This window comes from Mustela lutreola, chromosome 15, assembly GCF_030435805.1.
Source record: "Mustela lutreola isolate mMusLut2 chromosome 15, mMusLut2.pri, whole genome shotgun sequence".
Classification (NCBI taxonomy): Eukaryota; Metazoa; Chordata; class Mammalia; order Carnivora; family Mustelidae; genus Mustela; species Mustela lutreola.
In genome coordinates, this window is record NC_081304.1 from 47,551,633 (window position 1) to 47,560,415 (window position 8,783).

Here is an 8,783-nt window from a genome sequence, read left to right on the forward strand (position 1 = left end):
TAAGTGATATATTTTTAAGAGTGAAAATATCCCATGATAGAATTGTCTTTTTCATGAGTATAATTTTTTTAATTAATTTTTTATTTTTTATAAACATATATTTTTATCCCCAGGGGTACAGGTGTGTGAATCACCAGGTTTACACACTTCACAGCACTCACCAAAGCACATACCCTCCCCAATGTCCATAATCCCACCCCCTTCTCCCAAACTCAGGCTGCCAGGGCAAGTGTCTTCATAAACCCAGAGGATGGATGTCCGGGAAGCGCTACAACTGTCTTGAAGTCAGTTGTTGCATCAAATACTTCATATTTGGCTTCAGTGTCATATTTTGGTTCTTGGGAATAGCATTTCTTGGAATTGAACTGTAGGCATGGAATGAAAAAGGAGTTCAGTCTAATATCTCTTCCACCACTGATCTCGGAGGCTTTGACCCAGTCTGGCTCTTCCTCCTGGTGGGAGGAATGATGTTCATTTTGGGATTCGCAGGGTGCATTGGATCAATAAGGGAAAACACTTTCCTGTTGAAGTTCTGGCAGTGCTGTGGGGCTTTTGGAGCTGATGATTGGAACCTAAATATTTGCTTCAATTGCACAGATTCCCACACAAGTTCAGAGCAAAGCAGCATGCCATTCTCCAGCTGCACCAAAGACCCCACAGAAGATGTCATCAACACTCAGTGTGGCTATGATGCCAGGCAAAAACCAGAAGTTGACCAGCAGGTTGTAATCTACACGAAAGGCTGTGTGCTCCAGTTTGAGAAGTGGTTGTAGGACAATTTAACCATGGTGACTGGTATTTTCATAGGCATTGCTTTGCTACAGATTTTTGGGATCTGCCTGGCTCAGAATTTGGTTAGCAATATCCAAGCTGTCAGGGCCAGCTGGTAGAGCCCTGCCTCACTGCTGTATGACACTGGACGGACCCAGCCTTCCTGACCCTCCAGCATGCCCAGCCACATCCACGCTGCAATCCCACAGGATGGAACTGCCGAGAACTTGGATTTGGGCAGGTACAACTGGGAAATGCTTTTCACTGATGAAATTAAAAAGACAACCAGTATGAAAGTCATTGTACCATGCATCTCTGCTGTATCCATGAATTTATAGATGGTTGGGATGGTTGGATACTTACCAAAAAAGAAAAAAATGGAGGGTGAGGGACCCAGCTATACTTGAATTTGTGGAGCACACAGCCTTGTTCATTTCTTCAGTGATCAGAGAGCTGGAACAGGCAGTTTTTGCTCTTCATCAGACCTTGAAGGGACTTTCTGGCCCATGGCCTAAAGAAGTGCATCTATTCTAAAACTCAACCCATAACCTGGGAGGGCTGTGGGTTTTTTTGGTTTGGTTTGGGTTTTTTTTTTTGTTTTTTTTTTGTTTTTTTTTTTTTTGGTTTTTCAGGGGTTTTTTTCAGTTTGTTTGTTTTGTTTTTTTGGCATCCCAAAAACTATCATCCCAAGAAGAAAACAGCTTGTCTTTGGTTCAGATGTTGTGATCACATTCAACAAGTCAGGTGGGTGGGCATGCCTGGTCCCTCCTGAAGTGTCTCTTTTAAGGGGACTTGTGTGTTTCATGTGTATGGAGTAAGGGCTTTGGAACACTTAATGATGCTGAATTTTAACAGGACAGATTGTTGTTGTCAGTAGGTCTGAGCTGTATTTTCCATGAAATTCAAGGAAAAAATGAGGTTAATGGAGAGGCATTAACTAATACCCTTCACTCCAGCCCACCAAATTAGTTCTTGGGTTCTTTGGAAACTGTAATATTCTGGGTTTTGTTCTGCCTTTTTCGTATGTTTTTGTTTTTGTCTCCCAAAAGTGGGAACTAGAATACAGTTTCTCTTAAAGCATTTTCTTACTCAGCTCAAATATTAATTATTTTTTTAGTGTACTCTCCCTGCATGATCTGTGAATCTGACTCTACCAGCTCCTTTTCCTGCCGTCTTTCCTACAAACATTTATAAATGTTATTTGGTCAGCATTTATTTCATAAGTTCACCACCCTGAGTGGTGTGGTATGTCCTCCGTGGCCAGGGAGGGTCCCGCTGGCTGGGCTATTGCAAGTGTTTCCATGGACTCCATGATCCCTTTGCCCTATCAGTCTTCAGGGACCTGTCTGCAGCCCCTCCCCCCTTCTCTTTGAATGGAATCGCACCTAATTCTGAAACAGTGTTGACACAATCAGAAATATCCTAATTTTTTTGTTGTTGTTCTTATTCTGGTTTCAGTTTGCTTTTATTAAAAGAAAGAGTGCATGGCCAGAGCTCTTTCTGTTCTCATAGTTCAGACTAACCATCAGGATGGTAACAAAGCACAAATACTTTGGGAGGCAGTTCATTGATGGGACAAGTGTTCTGTGACCCAAAGTGGGAAACCACTTTCAGGTGCTGCCACTCACCTGTCCCCATGAGCCTGGGGAGGGATGAATTTTGCCCTCTGATTTGAACCCAGCTAGTTTCTGCCAGGAGGTCCCTCTTCTGGGGAGCAGATCGTAGCCTGTGGAATGCTGGGAAAACCACAGGTGTCTTTTGCAGTGATGACCCACTTGCCAACACAAAACTAGGCATCCAGCGAGCAGACTTTATGGAAACTTAGCAAGGTTTTCTGTTTTAGCTCTATGTTGCATCATGGCAGCTGATGAATGTGTTAATCTGCTCAGAAGAAGGACAAAGATTCTTTGAAAACTGTCTTTGGAGTGTGGGTGTGTGTATGACTGCATGTGTGTTTTTGTGTCTCTGTACAGTTGGAGATGTTCATTCCATATCCCGGCTATAAGATAATTCCGTATCATCTCTGCCCACATGCAGTTGTCATTCTGTAGTGTCATTACAACCTGGAGAAGACTTGAGCCCTGTGGTTGGCACTCTTGTCTCTTTTTATTACCTCATTCTCCAGTTAACTCCATCTGACCAGTTGATTCAGAATCAGGCAAGATGCCCTCCCTTTGGCATATCCAGTGAAAGGCTAATCAGCAAGTCCAAGTAAGTTCTAAATTTTAATTAATTACCCTTTATTTTTTTATACTTGAGAGTGGTTGTAATTAAAGCTGTCATGAATAAATTGGTTCTTCTTAAAAAAATAAAAAGATGCTACAACTATATATTTTCACACCCCCTGTGAAAATTTTCACATTTTTATTAAAATGAGATGTCCTTTCTACTAAATGTGATATTGACTTTTGAAAGTCAACCAAAAGTGATAAACCAAGGTTAGCAAGCATTATGTTGTTCCCTTACCTGAGAGTCAAATGACTCTTGCACTGCCATGCTTTACACAGAAATCTGATATGTTCTTATCACACATGACAAAATAACTTTTAATACATCTCAACATTTAGTATGAAATTACAAACTCAAGAGACATTCTTTTTAGTTTTTTTTTAACTTATGGCTAGTATGAATTACTTTGGCATCTTCTTTAATAAACTGTAATAAAACAGACTAAAACCTGTTTTAATAACTTGTCTGTTCTAACAGACAGGAAAACATACCCAATTAAAAAGAGTTAAGAAGCATAAGCACTGAGTTGACAAAAATAAAACCAGAGAATATTTAATTATGTGATGAGTTCAGATTATGTAAACAATATTGAAAATTATGAGAATGAAATCCCAAAATATTTTCCCCTTTTGGTGGAAGAATTTTTAAGTTGTGAATTAATGAGATTGTGCTTTTAGTTTTCTACTTCATATTGCCTTATTTTAAGCATCCATAAATCATGCCTAATTTTTTTAGCTAAACATGAATGAAATGACAAAAGCTTTTAATAATTCATAAAGCAATAAAAGAAACAACTAAAATTATATTCTGCCAGCGAAGACAGAAACTCTATTTTTTTTTGATACCCACATTTTCATAGTAATTATAAAACAAAACATATCTCTACTTCACCTGGATTATTTGGCATCAAGTATTTTAGAGAGGCTGATTGTGTACAGACATGTAGAGCTACAGTTCAGATTTATACTCAGAACAATCTAGCAGTACTGAATGTTTTAACTGAAAAGAGTGGCTGAGTTTAAGTAATTTTGGTTTACTTATATTAATATTTTATAAGTACAGTGAAGATTTCCTTAGGATTCATTTACTCCTTAGTATCAAATGAAACTCTAAGGATATTTGTATGATCAGTACTTGTGAATTTAACAACAGGCTATGTCATGTTTAGCCCCAGACCTAGAGGAAAGCAATTAAGAAGGTATACAAAGCTTGACATGTCACAGTTCTAACCCAGGTTTTTGTGTCAATGGCTCCCTAATTCTAAGTGAATTAAGTCCTAATTTGCAGTCTACATTGAAAATTATCCACTTTGGGAACTTTTATGGACTGAACTGTCTGCCTTCAAAATCCCTATGTTGAAGACCTAAGCCCATGTGACTGTATTTAGAAATAAAGCCTTAAAAGAGGTAATTGAGGTTAAATGGTATTATAAGGTTGGGGCCTGAATACTATAGGGCAAGTACCCTTATAAGAAGAGATAGAACCACCAAAGCTTTCTCCCTCTCCACATGTGCATGAGGACACAGCAGGGAGGTGGGCATCAACAAACCAGGAAGAGAGGTCTCACTAGAAACCAACCCTAATGGTGACCTTGATCTTGGATTTCTAGAGTCTAGAACTGTTAAAAAATAAGTGCTTGTTTAAGTCACTCCATCTGTGGTATTTTGTTATGGCAGCCCAAACCAACTAATACAGGCTTCTTGTCTGCCTTTTCAGTCTTACCTCCTCCTTCTCTTATTGGAACTGCATCCTATCTTTTTCTTACTTATGTCCCACATTTACCTGCTAGAATTCTACCTAAATGTTGAAGCCTGTGTCAAATCCACCTTGAAAGTAGATTTCATTCTTCTTTCTCATATGTTCCCCTCCCCCCAATAACATAGAATCTCTACTGCTTGGAGTCCCATTAACATTTTGCATATTTCCAGGGTAGACATGATATACTGTCTTATATTTTATCTGTTTGGTCATCTGTCTCACCTCTTCTATTGGATTCATGAGACCATATATCAGTTAGTTAACTCTTTTTGAGTGTCTACTGTGTGCCAATATATGGTTACCACTTACTAGGTACTTTTTATTGAATTCATTAGAATGAAAAGAATAACAACAATAATAATAATAGACAACAGAAAAAGGCAACTTTCAACTCAATTTATGTTGTGTCTCACAATCACAGGTATTAGAAAGTAAGGAACAGTCAGTGTCCCACCAACACTGTACTTTTCCCAACAATATGTTGAAGACAGAAGTCTTTTATAAGGAAGGATAGGATCAAATTACTACCTCATTTCCTTTCAGTTACTCTATACTGGGCCTTGAACAAAGATATCTTAAGTAGTTTTTGTTCTATCTGAGTAGTTATCAACAAATGACAAGATATGTAACTAAACAAAGGTAAGCAGCACAAACTAATTTATATCTCACTATACTGTACTGCTTCTTTTATGATGTAATCCTTTATGTGGAACTCCTTTGAGCTCACTATTGAATTTATGGGGCTAAGAATTATTTATTTCATTTAGAAAGAAGCAGCTACATAAAATTTTGCCCCAGACTCTTGACTTAAAATAGTCCCCAGGACAGAACATTTTCTTTATATTTTTCTTCTCACTCCAGCTGCCTAAAAATCTTTTTACTCCCTTGCTATCATTTTATGAATTATTCCATATCTGGCCTTAACATAGGATTTCATGAGACAATAGAGATATTTCTATCTCTGTAGATACACCTATATTCTCTTTTTTAAAGATTTTATTTATTTATTTGACAGACAGAGATCACAAGTAGACAGAGAGGCAGGCAGATAGAGAGCAGGAAGCAGGCTTCCTGCTGAGCAGACACCCCAATGTGGGACTGGATCCCAATACCCCAGGATCAAGACCTGAACCAAAGGCAGAGGCTTTAAAGCACTGAGCTATTCAGGTGCCTTGTGATGCACCTATTCTAATGGAGATTTTGGGATGCAAACTAAAACATAATTAGTCTGAAAAGTATTGACCTGGAGATAATTTTTATGATATTTATTTTAAAAATTAAGTTGAAACCTAACATGCATTTCAGGTACCCTACTTGACACATCACTTTAAGTTAATAACTAGTTATTCTTATCTTTTAAAACATATGCAAAAGAAAAAAAACTTTGCAACATATTATGGAGCTGCTTTTTCCCCCCAGGATGAGGTTTACATCTCTATTTACTTTTTAAAAGATTTATGTATTTATTTGAGAGAGAGAGAGAGAGAGATTGTATGGGGTGGGAAGAGAGGGAGGGAGAGAAGCTGACTCACCACTGAGAGTAGAGCTCGATGCAGGCCTTGATCTCACAACCCTGAGATCATGATCTAAGCTGAAATCAAGTCACCCCAAGGTTTGCATCTTTAATAGAAAATATATATTGAGGGACACCTGGTTGGCTCAGTTACTTAAGTATCTGCCATTTTGCTTGGGTCATTGACCTCAGGATCCTGGGATGGAGATCCTAAGATGGAACCCTGCATTGGGCTTCCTGCTCTAAGGAGAGTCTGCCCTCTCCCTCTGCCCCTCCCACTGCTTGTGTTCTCTCTTTCTCAAATAAATAAATAAAATCTTAAAAAGAATAAAATATATTTTGACAATTCTCTATTTCAAAATATATGTCAAATCAAATCATGTTTTATCCCAATTAACCTAGAGCCTGAGAATTCTTAGATTATGATAGTAAAAAATTTGTATTTATGCACTCCCTCCTTTGAAAGATTATATATCAGTGCCCTTTGCCATGTAACTTGTCTGCCTTGTAGAAAAGTATTATACTTCTATACCTAATTGATTTTAGGCTTGGCCATGTTACTTGATTTAGCCAATGAAATAGAAATAAAAGCAAAAATATATCAGTTCTGTGTGGAAGCTTTAATAGTCATTGCATATATTGGTCAGTTTCTTATTTCAGCCCTTGCCATGAAACAGCATATATTCAGAGAATTTCTCCTTTAGAGAGAAATGAGAGAATTTCTCTTTAGAGAACTCTCTTTAGAGAGAATTTCTCTTTAGAGAAAAGAGAAATTCTCTTTTTTGACCTCAAACTTCTTTTTTTTTTTTTAATTTTTTATTTTTTCTCTTTAGAGAGAATGAGAAAACATGAGGAGCAGACCATAGCCCTAAATCAGAACACCTGAGTCTGACACAGCCTGAAGTTGAACTATAACTCACCTGAAGACTGTTTTGTAAGGGAGATAGAAGATTGCTACTATAAACCACTGCAATTTGGGATTATTTGATGAAACAAAGAATTTAGATATTATAAGGGCCTTCTCAAATATCTACCAAAGACAATCTTTACTATCTAAGACCTGGCAAATAATTGACTGGGATTCAAAAGACATCAAAGTCTAGCTTCTATTGGTAAGTTTATCTGAAAATCCAACAACTTGTGTTTTTAGGCCTGTAGACTTTAAACTTTTCCCTGGAGACCTCTACTTCTTTGTAGATGGAATAGACATACTTCTATCTATTTTTCCCCACTGAGTACAACTGAAAGCCTGGGCATTCTATATAAAATAAAGATAAGAGGACTCTAAAAGTTGGAGAGAAGGAAATAGATTGTTCAGGGACCTCAGAAGATAACCATCAACAGTGTTTAGTAGTCTAGGTTTTCTTTTGGTCTCATATATTCTAGACTTGAAGCTTAAGAAATGGGCAACAAGGAAGTATAATGCAGCACAGGCAAAAAATTCACAATTAAAGCCTGTTTTCTCTATTCAAAGGTGCAGCCTCTCAAGGCAGAACTTTTAAATAATAGCTGCTTTAATCCAGGGAAACACCACAGAAAAACTGTGGCCCCACTTGAACCACACCAGCAAATGCTAAATGGGGAACTTAGACTTCTCTACCTGCAAGGCTGTTATGGCAACTAAACATGTCACTGGAATGTCAAACAGGGGAGTGGAAGTTTTACCCCCACTGAGGTAAAAGAGGTAAAAGAGGACACCTTGCTCTCTCTCCACTACAATACTGTCAAAGGAGACCTAGGGGAGGGTCAAAAAATTTGCCATTATGAGGTTGTAATGAGGTTGAGTTCACCATAATGTCAGTGGAGCCCACAAGAAGACCACCCTGCCTAGCAGTAACAAAGAACCTCCCCTGCCCTAAATGCTACCACAAATAAAACAGTATATGCTGCTTAAAATTATAATGGAAGAAAGATATTTGGTGAAAACACTTATTAAAAGAAAGCAAAACTGGCTATACTACTATCAGATAAAATAGACTTCAGAGCAAAGAAAATTATGAGAGACAGACAGGGACATTATATAATGGTAAAAAGTCCAAACTACCACAGCAATAAGATACAGTCATCATAATTCTTTGAGCACCAAACCGGTGCTGAGCTGCAAAATGTATATATCAAATCCTGAGAGAACTGAAAGGAAGAAATGAACATGTTCACAATTATAATTGGAGACCTCAAGACCCCTTTTTCAACTACAACTAGAAATAAAATTAACAATTATTTAGAAGAGTTTAATAATACCATTTGTCAATAAGATCTAATTGGCATTTATAGAACATTCTACCTGATAATAGTAGAAAACATGTTCTTTTCAAATTCTCATGGAATAAATACCAAATATATCATTATCTTAGGCCATGAAATTTCAACAAATTATAAAACTTGAGGGAATCCTGGGTGGCTCGGTCAGTTAAGCATCTGCCTTCAGCTCAGGTCATGATCCCAAGGTCCTAGGATTGAGTCCCAAATCAGGTTCCTTGCTCAGTAAGGAGCCTGCTTCTACCTCTGCCTC

The 8,783-nt window shown here is 37.7% G+C and overlaps 1 pseudogene; it reads left to right on the forward strand.

Moving 5' to 3' along the window:
* The first annotated feature begins 254 nt into the window (after window positions 1–254).
* On the forward strand, window positions 255–1,033 carry LOC131816051 (tetraspanin-5-like; annotated as a pseudogene).
* The last annotated feature ends 7,750 nt before the right edge of the window (window positions 1,034–8,783 follow it).